The sequence below is a fragment of the Macrotis lagotis genome, chromosome 1 (assembly GCF_037893015.1).
Source record: "Macrotis lagotis isolate mMagLag1 chromosome 1, bilby.v1.9.chrom.fasta, whole genome shotgun sequence".
Taxonomy (NCBI): Eukaryota; Metazoa; Chordata; class Mammalia; order Peramelemorphia; family Peramelidae; genus Macrotis; species Macrotis lagotis.
The window spans coordinates 366,391,227-366,406,400 of NC_133658.1; the positions used below are offsets into that span (position 1 = coordinate 366,391,227).

The window sequence follows — 15,174 nt, forward strand, 5'->3', positions numbered from 1 at the left end:
TCCACTGCACCACCGCTGCCTGCTGCTTTTAACCTTCAATAAAATTCAATAACAAGAACATTCTGTTAATTAGTATACCCATATTTTATATTCCTGCCAGGTTACCTTAAAATAAGGGCAATTCAACTAGCAAAGAGGTGATGGCATTTGTAAATAATTCATATTAGATGGGTTAATGATGGTCAGAACAATATTATCAGTCTGTGATTTGTCTAGTGCGGTTTGTGGTTCGTGGTCTGTGTTTGATCATCCTACTCTGTTCCTCATCCCATTCTGTTCTTCTGTTCTGATCACTTAGTAATCTATGATTGATCAGATCAGCCTACTTAGACTTCACCTGCACATCACTGTTTAAAAGCAGGGCATTCTGGAGTCATGGGAGAAATGAGTGTTATATATTTATCCTAGGCTTCTTCACCTGGAGAGATGGCTACAAACTGGGGCTTGGTTTATCTTTTTTATTGATTGTACAGATTTAAGAAAGTGATAGAGTAAATATTGCTGCATTGATTCAACTTGAAGTATTTTCTACCTACATTTTTCCCTTCTGGAGAAATGACTGGCATATTACTTGTCATTTTCTTTTTTTAATAATTTATTTGTATATTGTTTTCAAAGTTAGTCTGCTCTCTGTGCTTCCTTCTAAATTTTCTCTTTTCCCTGTGATCCACTTTTTATATTCTCTCTTCCCTGCCAGTGCTTCTCTTAATTTGTTCTAAGATTTAATTTGCTTTTTTTTTCAGGGGCTGTATCACAAATAATGACTCATATCTAGATATCCTTTGCAGTCTCATGTTATTTGGAGCTTTAATTCCCTTTTATGCTCTTCTTACTAGACAGTGCCATAATGTTTATTTTCCAAACCTGCCCTTGCTTCCATCTTCTGTACTTATCTTTAAAAAATCTAATTTGATCAGTCAAGTACTGTGCCAGGAGACCAAAAAAGGCCAAAAAGAATTCCTACTCTAAAGGAATATACTTCTAATGGAAGAGGCAGTGTGTTAATAACCAGGTAGATACAAGATAAATATAGAGTAGATGGAAGTTCAACTGAAAGAGGAAGGTAATAGCAGATGGAGGGTTTGGGAAAGACATCTTAGAGAAGGTGAAATTTAACTTGAGTCTTGAAGGAAGCAGAGAAGCCAGGAGGTGAGGCATCAGAATATCCTCAGCATAGGGGCCAACAAATACAAAAGTGTGGAATTGGGGTATGGATTATCATATTCAAGGAATTTCAAGTAGGCTACTATGGCTGGAACTGTAGAGCACATGAAAGGATTCAAGTAATGAAGAGCTTTAAATGCCTGAAAGATGAGTTTGTATTTGATCCTGGAGGTGAGAAGGAGCCAATAGAGTTCAATGAGTGTGAAGCTGACGTGGCAAGGGCTCATACTTGTTAAAAATAAGTTTTTACAAAAGATCTACTTCAAAGATATGATAAAATCAGAAGTAAATATTTCTACCCTTCTTCACTCACGCCCCCAAAATCTGGAAGCACACTCTCCACTTTGCCAATTTAGTCTGAGGAAAGTGATCTCAAAGTTATTTGTACATAGAATTTGCCTCACCAAGTTCAATTCCAAATGTGACAGGTGCTACTGTTGGACTTGGCCAGGCAAGTTGCTTGGGACTCCTCTTGTCTTGCTTCAGGGTGAACTTTGTTCCCAGAGTGAATCATTCTCTTTATCCTTCAAAACTCATAAGATCGGGGTGGCTAGGTGGCGTAGTGGATAAAGCACCGGCCTTCGAGTCAGGAGTACCTGGGTTCAAATCCGGTCTCAGACACTTAATAATTACCTAGCTGTGTGGCCTTGGGCAAGCCACTCAACCCCATTTGCCTTGCAAAAACCTAAAAAAAAACTCATAAGATCATAATCATCTACAATTCCCTTTCTTTAAAAGCAAGACAAAAGAAATTCAAAGAGGCAAAGGAAAGGGATGAAGATACTGTATTGGCCTCAGATGGGAAGGGCTCAAGATATCACTCCTTATGGCATTGTCTTTCTCTCAGGAATGTAACCAAGCAGGAAAGAGTCGGATCAATAGAATTAAGTTTTATTTCAAATTTATTTTCAATAATATATAAAGGAAATTAATATATTTTAAAAATGTTGATTTTCAAATATTCTTCTTTCCTTCCTTCTCTCCTTCCTCAAGGGAGAAGGTAAATAATTTGATATACATGTACAGCCAATCAAAATATATTTCCATTTTAGTCAAGTTGTGAAGGAAAACACAGAACAAAAAATAAAACCTTCAAGAAAAATAAAGTTTTTAAAAGTATGCTTTGATCTCAGATTCCATCAGTTCTTTCTCTTTTCAACAAAAAATGTTCTTTGGAATTGTCTATGATCATTGTATTACTAAGAATAGCTGTTATTTACAGTTAGTTGATCATCAATCAATATTGCTGCAACTGTGTACAATGTTCTCCTGGTTCTGCTTACTATATTTTGTTTCAGTTCATATAAGTCTTCTTTTTGTGAGAGCACTCTGCTTGTCATTTATTATAGCATAATAATATTCCACCACAAAAATGTGCTAAAACTTGTTCAGCCATTCCCCAATTGATGGGCATCCTCTCAACTTACAGTTCTTTGCCACAACAAAAAAGATATAAATATTTTTGTACATTTAGGTCCTTTTCCTTTTTTAAAAATCTTTTCAGGATACAGACCTAGTATTGCTGACTTAAATTATATGACTTTTGGGTACAATTCAGAGTACTTGAACAAGTTTACAACTCCACCAACAGTGTATTGGTGTCCCAATTTTCCCACATTCCCTCCAGTATTTGTCATTTTTCTTTTCAGTAATATTTGACAATCTGATAGGTGTGAAGTAGTACCTCAAGAGTTGTTTTAATTTGCATTTCTTTAGTCAATAGTGATTTAGAGCATTTTTTCACATGACTATAGATAGCTTTGATTTCTTTATTTGAAAGCTGCCTGTTCATCTCTTTTGGCCATTTGTCAACTGGGTAATAACTCACTTTTTAATAAATTTAGCTAAGTTCTCTCTATAATTAAAAAGTAAGATTTTTATCAGAGAAACTTGCTGTAAATTTTTTCTCCAGTTTTTTCTTTCTAATCTTGTCTATATTAATTTTGTTTGTGCAAAACATTTTTAATTTAATGGAATCAAAATTATCCTGGTAATGTTCTCTCTTATTTGATCTTGTTTAAATTCTTTTATTATCCATAGATCTGACACGCAAACTATTATTTGTTCTCCTAAATGCTTATCATATCACCCTTCATGCCCAAATCATGTATCCATTTTGACAGTATCTTAGTATATGACATGGGATGCTCTTCTATATCTAGTTTCTTCCAAATTGCTTTCTAAGTTTTCCAAGTAGTTTTTGTCAAATAGTGAGCTTTTATCCAAAAAGCTGAGATCTTTGCATTTATTAAACATGGGATTCCTGTTGTCATTTACAACTTTGTATTGCTTGCCTGGGGCAGATGGGTGGTCCAGTGACTGGCCCTGGAATCAAGAAGACCTGGGTTTAAATTGGCCTCAGATACTTACCAGTTGTGTAGCACTGTTCAAGTGCCTTAACCCTATTTGCCTCAGTTTCCTCATCTGTAAAATGAACTGGAGAAGGAAATGGCAAACCACTTCAGTATCTCTGCCAAGAAAACCTCAAATGAAGTCACAAAGAATTGAACATGACTAATCAACTAAAGAACAACATTGTGTGCCTAATCTATTCCATTAATTCAACACCCTATTTCTTAACCAGTAACAAATTGTTTTAAGGATTAATTCAATTGATTTGGTCAATTATGCTGATAATTTTCCTAATATCAAAGCATCCCTACCTTCCTGTCACACATCCTACCTGATCATAATATATGATTTTTGTGAATTATTGCTATAATATCCATGTTAGTATTTTGTTTATAATTTTTAATTTATATTAGGGAAATTGTTCTGTATTTTTCTTTCTATCTGTTTTTATTTATTTTGCTCTTCATGATATAAGCATTAGCACCATATTTGTGTCATAAAAGGAATTTGATGGGATTCCTTTGACTATTTTCCCAAACAGTATATATAGTATTATAGTTAATTGTTCTTTAAATATTTGGTAGAATTCATTTGCTGGGGATTTTTTCTGAAGGATTTCATTTATGAAATTTTTCAGTTTCTTTTTCTTAGATAAGGTTAATTGTGCATTCTTTTTTCTCTTCTGTTAAGCTGGGCAATTTATAGTTTTGTAACCATTCATTTTATTTAGATTGTTAGATTTATTGGCATATAATAAAGCAAAATAGATTTTAATAATTGCTTTAATTTCATCTTCAATAGTAGTGAATCATCCTTTTCATTTTTGACACTAGTAATTTGCCTTCATCTTTTGTAAATCAAATTAACCAATGGTTTATCTATTTTATTGGTGTTTTCCCATAAAACTAGCTCCTAATTTTATTAGTTCAATTACTTTCTTACTTAAATTTTATTACTTTCCTTAGATCTTTACGATTTCAAATTTAGTGATTGAGGTTTTAAAATTTGTTCCTTTTCTAGTTTTTTTAAGTTGCATTCCCAATTTCTTAATCTACTTTCTTTATTTTATTGACTTAAGCTTTTAGAGATAGAAATTTTCCTTAAAGAACTTATATTTTATCTCATCATTCTTTTTAATGAAATTATTGTTTTTATGATTTATTCTTTGACCCATTCTTTCATTAGAGTTTGATTTTTCATTTCCAATTTATTTATAATTTATGTTTTCATAGACTATCCTTGAATTTTCATTGCATTTATGATCTGAAAAGGATACATGTAATGTTTCTGCTTTTCTGCACTTGGTGGTGACTTTTTTTCTGCCCAAATATGTGGCCAGTTTTTATGTAGGTCCCATTTACTACTGAGAAAAAAGGTACATTCCTTTCTATTTTCATTCTACCATATCTGCCTTTTCTAAAATTCTATCTATCTCCTTAACTCCTTTCTTATTTATTTTTTTTGTTAGATATATCTAGTTCTGAGAGGGAAAAGTTCAGATCTTTCAGTAATATAGTTTTACTATGTCTCTATGTAGTTCTTTAAATTTTTCCTTTAGGAAATTGGATGATTTAGCATTTGATACATATATGTTCAGTATTAATATTATTACTTCACTGTCCATGGTATATCTTTTGACAAAATTTAGTTTTCCTGCTTATCTCTTTTAATTAGATTTATTTTTGGTTTTCCTTTGTCTGAGATCATAATTTCTACTCCTTTGTCGTTTACTTTTGCTGAAGCATCATAGATTCTTGCTCTAGCTTCTTATTTTTACTCTGTGTCTCTCTGCTTCAAGTCTGTTTCTTGAACAACATATTATAGGATTCTGTTTTTTGACCACCTCTCCTATCTGCTCCCATTTTATGGATGGTTTTATCACATTCATATTCACAGTTATTATTACTGCATATTTCCTTCTATCCTCCCTTCTCTGCAGTTATCCTTTTCTTTCTCTCCTTTCACCGCATTCCTCCTCAAAAATATTTTGCTTTTGAATACTGCCTCCCCTAGTCTGCCCTCTCTTCTATCCGTCCCCACTTTTCCTTGTGCCCCTCCCCTCCTACTTCTACCTAGGGTAAGATAGATTTCTATAACCAATGAATATGTATGTTATTTCCTCTTTGAGCCAATTCTGAACTAAGGTTCAAATGTTGCCCTCCACCTCATTCCCCCTTTTCCTCTCTATTGCAAAGACTCTTTCATGCCTCTTTTATGTAAGGTAATTCACTTATTCTATATCTCTTCCTCCTCCTGGTGTTTATCCCTTTTCTCATTCCTTAATTTTATTTTTTGGGATATCATGCCATTATAGCCAACTCAAATCCATGCCCTCTATCTATACTTCTCCTGACCTTTTCTAAAACCATCATATCTAATAATAAAAATGTTCTTAGGAATTACAAGTATCATTTTCACATGTAGGAATGTCATTGAAACTCTTATGATTTCTCTTCTCTGTCTACTTTTGTATGTTTCTCCTATAACCAATTTTCTATTCAGCTCTGGTCTTTTCACCAGGAATGCTTGAAAGTCCTCAATTTCATTAGGTGTCCATTTTTCCCGCTGAAGAATTATTACCATTTTTGTTGAGAGGTTGCAATCCTAGTTTCTTTGCCATCTGCATATTTCATATTCAAATGTTTTCCATATTTCCATATGAAATGAAAATTCCATCTTTTGATATTTCAATATTGGAATATTCATATTCATATTCCAAACTTTGATATTTTAATGTAGAAGCTGCTAAATCCTATGTAATCCAAGTATTTTAATTGTTTCATTTTTGACTGCTTGTAGTATTTTCTTCTTGGCATGGGAGCTCTGGATTTGGCTATAATATTCCTGGGAGTTTTCATCTTGGGATCTCTTTCAGAATGTGATTGGTGAATTCTTTCAATTTCTTTTTACCCTTTTGTTCTAGGATATCAGGGCAGTTTTTAAAAATAAATTCAATAATTATGTCTAGGCTCTTTTTTATAATTGTAGCTTTCAGGTAGTTTAATAATTCTTAAATTATCACTCTTAGATCTAATTTCCAGCTTTTTCCAATAACCTATTTTATATTTTTCCTATTTTTCATTCCATTTTAAAATTTTTACTATTTCTTCATGTTTCATGGGACTATTAGCTCCCATTTGTTCATTCTAGTTTTAAAGGAATTATTCTCTTTATTCAATTTTTATATTTCTGCATTTTTAAGGAGTTCTCTCCTTCAGAAAATTTTTTGTACATTTTTTCCATTTAACCAGTTTTGCTTTTGAGTGTATTAGTATGTCTCTTTTTGTTAATTGGCCTTTTTTGCCTACTTTATTAGAGTTCTAAAATCCTTTTTGAACTCTTCCAGAACCTGAAACCAATTCACATTTTTCTTTGAGATTTTACCTTTAGCAGCTTTATTTCATTTTTTTTCTTCTTCTGAGTTTGTTTTGATCTTCCTTGTAACCACGGTAATTTATTATGCTGTTTTTTTATTGTTTGCCTATTTTTTTAGTCTGTTAATGTTGGTGGTGGACGCATTGTCCCAAGCTTCATGTTTTTTTACCGCTATTTTCAGAATCAGTTCTGGAGGTCTGTAAGTCTTCATTTCTTTGAAAGTGGCATGATCTAAGGAGAGATACTCCCCCATTTTGTGTTCTGATCTGTAAGTATCCACAATCCTTCTTTTCTATGCTCAAACTGTGACCAAGATACCTCCAGCTAGTGCTACTCCTTCTCGATTGTGACCCAAAACCTCATGGGCTAGTAAAGGATCCCCTATTATCTCCTTCTGACCAGTTCTCCTACCCACTTACTATATGCGATTAAGAGCTACAGAAACTGTTGCTACCAATTCATCTATCCCAAAGACCTACCACTGACTTGCCAGGGTGGGGTCTTTGCTGGCTGAACTGAAAGTTAAACCTCCCCTGCCAACCTTCTAGGTTATCTTGGGCTAGAAAACTGCTTTTACCTCATCCTTTTGTTGATTCTGCTGCTCTGAAATTTGTTTTGAGGTATTATTTTACTGTTATTTGGGAATGAATTTGGGAGAGCTCGGTTGAGTACCTGCCTTTATTCTGCCATCTTAGCTTCCAGACTTATGTTTAAGAAAATCATTTGGTCATCTGAGAATGGTTTGGAGTGAAGAGTCTTGAATCAGAGAGACCAGTAAAAAGACAGTAAAGGAGATGTAAGAAGGGCCCAAATTGGTGTTGTGGTTATATAAGTAGAAGGACAGGAACTCAAAGGAAAGATGTTGTGAAATTTTAAATGACAAGATTTGGCCACAGATTGTATACAAGGTGAATTAGAGTAAGGATTTGAGGAAGCAAGGAAATGAGCATTTATATGTATCATGCACATTTATAAATGCTCTATAAATATTTTCTCATTTTATTCTCAAAACAACCATGGAAAATAGATGTTTTGGGGGCAGCTAGGTGGCTCAGTAGATAGAACACTGGTCCTGGAGTCAGGAGTACCTGAGTTCAAATCCAGCCTCAGACACTTACTAATTACCTAGCTGTGTGGCCTTGGGCAAGCCACTTAACCCCCATTGCCTTGCAAAAATCTAAAAAAAAAAAGAAAATAGATGTTTTGGTTATCTCCATTTTATAGTTGCAAAAAACTTGATCAGGGTCAAATAGCTAGGAAGTATTTGAATCCAGGCCTTCCTCTTTGCAGATTATACATTGAGTTTAATAGATGTCCCATGGAAACTAAGATTGTAAACTTTAGTGTCTGGGAAGATAATATTGCATACAACATATAAGAGAAGTTCAGAAGACAGAAAGGTATGGATGAAAAAGATAATGAGTTCTGTCTTGAACTGGTTGAGTTTGAGATGCCTATAAGACATCTAGATTTCAAACTAGGCAGTTGGTGATGCATGATGGTAGTTAAGAGAGAGATTGGGGCAGGACATATAGAATTGAAAATCATCTGTATAGAGATGGTAAATGAACTCTTGGAAGCTGATAAGATCACCAGACAAAATAGTATATAGGAATTAGAGAAGGTCCAGCTTTTTGTGAGTTCACATAAGAATCTTCATTCTGCTTTCCCTTTCTCTTCTTATTATATTTGTTCTTCTTTGTATCTTCAGTTTCATTCTTCATTTTCCTACATGTCTGGTCTGATTACATCTCTAGTTGTTGGTTGTTAGTTAACATCTCTAGATTTTAGTTAGTCTAGAACTTTTCCCAAACTGATACCTGCCAGACTATTCTGAAGGCAGACCAAGATATTATAAGCTTGTTTGGGTGTCCAATAGATACCTAAATAATTAACATCCATATCACTATTTCAAGCACGACTCTGTGCCAAGCTTGTGATTTGTTTCTGAAAACCCTCATATATTTCTTTATTTGTCCAAATGAGCTGTAGTATAACTTGATTAAAATATTGCTTCTCTTTTCTCCCTCTATTGATTCTCACCCAAATGTTCTCTACCTTCCTCCCCTTTTCCCTGCTAACTTTACATCTTCCTCTCTTGCTCTTTTTTTTAGGTTTTTTTGCAAGGCAAATGGGGTGAAGTGGCTTGCCCAAGGCCACACAGCTAGGTAGTTATTAAATGTTTGAGACCGGATTTGAACCCAGGTATTCCTGACTTCAGGGCCGGTGCTTTATCCACTGTGCCACCTAGCCTCCCTGTCCTCTCTTACTCTTGCTGAAAATACAAAAGCCTCTCATGGACCCAATCCCATCACTGATCAGCTTGGGCTCCTCAGTTTGCCTGTCCTTAAGGTTGCCTGGAGACTCAGGGACCACCATACTGGACTTAGTGGGCATCTCATGGACTTTAGCCCTATTTCAGCCTAGAATTCCCAAACTCAAAGTATTCTTCAGCCTCAGGATTTCTGATGGAGCAATCTACTACTCCTTAGCAGTCCACCTGCAGTCATGTACCACTAGATAAACCTCTGCCTGATAATTTTTTTTGAGATTTAATACATATGTAATCTGTTCCACAAATCTTTCTTTAATTCCTTATCTCCACTACTCATTTAGAAGACACTTCTTCCTTTGACTTCAGAAAGTGCTTTGGCACACTCCTAATGCTCTTAGTATGCAGTATTGTGTATTATACTTATTTATATTTGAGTTTTATTCCCATACAATACTATAAGGTTTCTGAGGGTATATGTAATGTTTTGTTTAATCTTCATTTCCCAAACACTCCCCCCACCCCCTCCCCACCTAAGACATATTGCTCAGTATAGACCCTTACACTTAGCAAGTGCTAAAAGGATATTTGTTGAAATATTAGTTGTTGGAAATATATGCAGCTAGTTGGCACAGTGGATAGAGCACTTGCCCTGGAGTCAGGAGGACTTGAGTTCAAATGTGGCCCCAGAATCTAAATACTTACTTAACTGTGTGACCGCGGGCAAGTCACCAAACCCCAAAGCTTAGTCCCTCAGCAGGACTCAATTTCTTCCTCTGTAAAATGAGGGGGTTAGACTGCAAGTTCCATCACTATTCCAAAATGATTGCAAAAAGAAAAAAGAAAAAAAAAGAAAATATAGGAACACCCTTTTTCTCCCAAGAGTATACTGTCAGCCAAGATGTTTATAGCCATTGGTCAGGTGCTCTTTCCCCACTCTGCCTGGGGAAAAAACATACATATATTGGTTGTTAGAGACAATGTTCTTGAAAGTCAAATAAGGGAGACAATTGCCATTGGCAACAGAGCACTTAGTTCAAAAATTTCAGTAATTCAAAATAGTTAAAGAGAAAAACCTGATTGGTGCTAGGAAGAAGGAAATGTTGGTTCTAGCTTGATCTCTACCTCTAGCTAGCTGTGCAAGCCAAAGCAAAGCTTAATCTTTCAGCAGGACTCAGTTTCTTCCTCTGTAGAATGAGGGAGTTAGATTGCAACTTCCATCACTGTTCCAAAATGATTTAATAGTTTAAAAAAACTCCTAAAATATAGAATATTCTGGAAGAAAAGAAGTTTTAGATGCAATTAGATACTGTAACAAATATGGATAGCAACATGTTGCTCCAGAAAGTTTGCTTAGCATGCTTGCCTTAACAAATAGGAAAATTCAATAATGTTTTGGAATGTTTAGAATGTAGAATAGTAATACTTAATAAGCACTTAGAAATGGAGCACAGAATGTTAAAGCTCAAAATGTCACTAGACCAATGAAATGCCATTATTAGAAGTGACTTCAGAAAGTAGAATGTAAAATGTTTGCCCTGGAAAAAGAATCGCAGAACATAGAACTTGTAATATCAGAGGGCAAAGGGACCTGGCAATATGGACATAGAATACTGGAAATGAAGTGACCTTGGAACATAAAAGATCAGAGCTGAAAAGGGGTCCAGTAGATGCCTTGACCCAATCCCTCATTTTACTGGTTAAATTAGGGAAGTGATTTTGTCTAAAGTTGAGAATCAGATTAGTGGTCAAACTGAGACAAGAATTAATACTCTTAAATCCTAGCAGGTCTGCTACTTTTTAAGTTCACAGACTCAGAACTGTAATATATTTTAAAGATCATTTAGTCCAATGACATCTTCATAAATTAAAAAAATAAAAACTGAGACTCAGAGAGGTTAAGTAATTTATCCAAGGTTGCACAGGTAATAGGTAGTAATATTTTTTTATTACAATATAAAACAATCATGAGTCCCCTGCCACATAAATCTTTATTAATCTACTTTGCAAATTCATTCTTGGTAGACAGCATGGATGTGATTTATAACCCAACTTTTATATGAAATTTACAAATTCACAAACAATGGTAAGTCTATGGATAAGATGAATTTAGAACTTTAAAAATTAATCTTCTTGGGCTGTTTTAATTAGTTTTTTCCTCTGATAGAGCTTTTTCCTCTCCTACCCTCTTTTTCTTCTTTCTTTTTATGCTATTATTTTACAGGATAGATTTTATAGCATGTCAGAACTGTAGGGAACCAATGTCAGAAATAGAAAAGACCTTAAAATTTGTGATATAATCTGTCTCCCTCTACACTTTCTTTCTTGGTGATATCATAAGCTCCTGGGGGTTCAATTAACATCTCTAGTCAGGTGATTCCAAATTCTATATATCCACTCTGCCTTTCACTTAAGGTCCAGTTTTGCATTATTGACTACCTGTTGGTCATCTCCAACTAGTTATACTATAACTGTCTCTAATTCAATATGTCAAAAATTAGAATTTCCTCCTTAAACCAAATTCTTTTCCCAACTTTCTTTTTTTCTGTTGAAAGGACCACCATCATCCTAATCTTTCATATTGACAACTTCAATTATTTTTTAACATTTCATTCAACATTCATCATTCTTGACTCTTTCTTCTCCCTCACCCAGCTCTATATCCTATCAGTTGCCAAGATTTTTCCCCTTTTAGCTCTAAAAGTCCAACATCCACCCCCTTCTCTCTCAATGTAGTACAGACTTTCAACATTGTTGTTTGAACTATCGAAACAATCTCCTAATTAGATTCCCAGTTTACATTCTCTCTTCTTTCCAACCCATTGTCTACCCAGCTGCCAAAATAATCTTCCTAAAACATGTCTGACCATGTCACTCCCCTGTTCCAGTTTACTTTTCAAATTTATTGTACATGATTACTCTAGATGTAGATAAACTGCCTATTAGGAGTATCTGAACAACACAATCTACCTATGTACCTGTAGCCCATGGCTGGAAAGCATTCTTCCCTTCTCTTCCCTTCCTTCTCCTCTTAGAATCCCTAGCTCCCTTCAAAGACTCAGTCTTTGCCAACTCCAAAAGGAAATCTTTCCTGGTCCTTTTAAATGTTCTTCTTCTTCTTCACATTATCCTTATGTATGTATATGTGTATGTGTAGTTTTCTCCCAGCAGAATGTAAATTCCTTGAGGTCAAGGACTCATTTTCCTTTCGGCTTTGAGTCCCCATTGCCCTGTACACTGCCTTGCATTTATTGTATTGGCAGGGATTTTAGAAACATAAACCATCAGAGGTAGAAGGGAACCTTAAAAACAGAATAAAGATTGTCAGATTCAGAATTTTCTAAGTCAACACCCTCATTTTGCAAATGGGATAACTGAGGTCCACAGGAAGGACCTCCCTCAAGATCACACAACAAGGTACTGGAAGGAATATCTTTCAGGATAGAGTTCTTTCCATTACATATTGCCAAACTTTGCTGCTTCCTTTGGATGCTGCTAGGGAGCAGCCAATTCCGGGAGCAGGTTAAGGCTCTGTGCGTGTGTGAAGGGATGGGGGCTGGCAGGGGGGAGGATTATAGTTATTAACTGAGGCTAAGGAGGCCTGACATACTAAACAGGAAAAAAATAGAAAAGGAAATCGGGATTAAAGACATCCTGAGACCCTGTCTCTTTCTACTTGTGGGCATTAGACCAGAAAACAATGGGGGTGGCTAGAAGAGACAAGAAGCAGGGGTTTTGCAAATTTCTGGGGATAAAAAAAGGAGAAAAATGAGGAGGAAGGTAGGCCACATGGTGGCTTGACACCTATCCTCAGTAGCCCAAGTATATAGGAACACAAGGGACTGGCAGGGGTTGGGGGGTGGGATATTGCAGAGGTCTGCTGGCTACAGTTAGTAACCCAATCCCTGCTCTGAAAATAAGCTGGGTTCTAAAATAGAGCATGAGGGTGGAGAAAGGGAGGGAGAGAGGAGATGGGGTGAATCAGAATAAGAGTTTTCCCCAGCACACTGAGGAAAACTGAGCCCAGAGGGAACTAAGGTATTTTTCTTCTGAGACTCAATCTCCTCAAAAATATTTGATTTCTCTAAACGCTAATAAGGAATGCTATCAGGTAACACAGCGAGGAATTGTGTGACCTTGGGCAAATTTCTTTACCCCTATAATGTACATATATATGTTTTGGAATCTCTTCCAGTTCAGACATTTGATTATCTAATCTATCTGATATTCTTTTAGTGCTAACATTCTATGTTCTGTCTTCTGAGCTTGTTTCTAATAGAGACATTCTATGTCTTAAAATTCCTTCCAGATCTAACACCGGTAATATGAGGATGATAATACTTGCACTTCTTTACTCATAACATTGTTATAATTAAAGAGTTCTGTAAAATTTGGAAGTTATAAAAATGAATAACTTTTTAAATTTATTTTTATTCTGAACTTAAGAAATACCAGATAAAATGGTCATTTCCACATAAATAATAGAACAAAGAGAATTATGCATGAAACTGCCAGTCTCTAAAATGTACAACTTGCATTTTCAAGTTTATAATGACTTCAGACTAGTTTTCAAATCTATCTATCTTGTTTGTCTCTTTCTTAATGTATTCCCTTCCCTTGTCTCCATATTTTAAAAAATGCCTCAAATATACCTGCACCTCCTTTTCTTACTGTTCTTCCTGTTTCTCCACCTCTACCTATTACCCCTCATCCTCTATCATTTTTGTTGAAAAAGAAAAAAACAGTTTTTGTAACATCTGTATCATCAAACAAAACAAATTCCTATATTGGATAGGTATGGGAAAAAAATGTCAGTTTCAATCCATCATTTCTTTTTTCAAGAAGTGGTTAGCATGCTCTATCACTAGTCCTGTAGAATTGTCTAGTCATGGTATAAATCAGAGTTCTCAAAATTTTCCACGTTGCTTTCTTTATAATGCTATAATTATTATATATTGTCCTGATTCTATTCACTGCACTCTGCATCAGTTTATCAGGCCTTTTCAAGTTTCTCTGAAACCATCTGTCATCATTTCTTTTGTCAAAAACACCAGAGTTTGTTTAGTCACTTCCCAATGGATAGGCATCCCCTTAACTTTCAAACCTTTGCTACTTCTAACCCCCCCATCAAAACCCAAACTCCCCCCCCCAATTTTGCTATAAATATTCTTGTACATATAAATCTTTTTCCTTTATCTTTACTTTCTTCGAGAATACCAGTGGTATTGATAAGTCAAAAGATATGCACATTTCAGTGATTTAGGAGGTATAGTTACAAACTTTTTTCCATGATTGGACAGATTTTAGTGTTCCTATTTTCCTACAGCCCCTTTAACATTTGTCATTTTCTATTTTTATCACTTTTGCAAATCTAATGAATTTGAAGAAGAATCTCAAAAATGCTTTTGCTTGTATTTCTCTAATTAATGGTTATTTTAATATGGTTGCTATTACTTGAATTTCTTCCTTTGAACACTGAACAAATCCTTTGGGATTTGAGAATAGCTCTTGTTCTTATAAATTGTCTAATATTTTATATCTTGTATGTAATATCCATCTAACTGCTTCCCTTCAAATTTTGATTACACTGACTTTATATGCAAAATTTTTTAAATTTTATGTACTCCCAAATTGTCTTCTTTATTTTGTTTTTATCTTCCTTCCTTCCTTCTTTCTTGTCTTGATCTTGAACTCTCCCTTCCTCACTTTATATCTATAAAGATAATTTATAACTGAAAGGGTAATTTCATCCTTGCTTCTGTTATTTCTTTTAGAATATCACCCTTTATTTCTAAGTCACAGTTACACTTGTTTAGTTATACATAATTTCTGCCTGATTGCTTTCCAATTTTTCTGGCAGTTTTGGTTGAATAGTCCATCTTTACCCTAATAATTTTTGTCTTGGGTTAATAGAACAACTGTGTTTGCTTCAATATTCTGAGTTTCTACTCCATTCTACCAATCAAATAGTACTAAATAGCTGTAATTATTATTTCTTTCTAATATAATTT

At 34.8% G+C, this 15,174-nt stretch overlaps 1 protein-coding gene across 3 annotated transcripts in view; it reads left to right on the plus strand.

The window, feature by feature from the left end:
- ADRB2 (adrenoceptor beta 2) overlaps positions 1-15,174 on the plus strand; it is a 116,702-nt gene that overhangs the window by 34,061 nt on the left and 67,467 nt on the right. Inside the window, exon 2 of one of the 3 annotated variants that reach the window (XR_012473738.1) lies at positions 1-4,206. This exon is cut by the window's left edge and continues 24,275 nt beyond it. The exons of the other annotated variants lie outside the window; for them this stretch is intronic. The gene's annotated coding sequence lies outside the window, so the exon portion shown is untranslated. Of the gene's footprint in view, positions 4,207-15,174 lie in introns of those variants that run through there. 3 annotated transcript variants of the gene reach the window in all.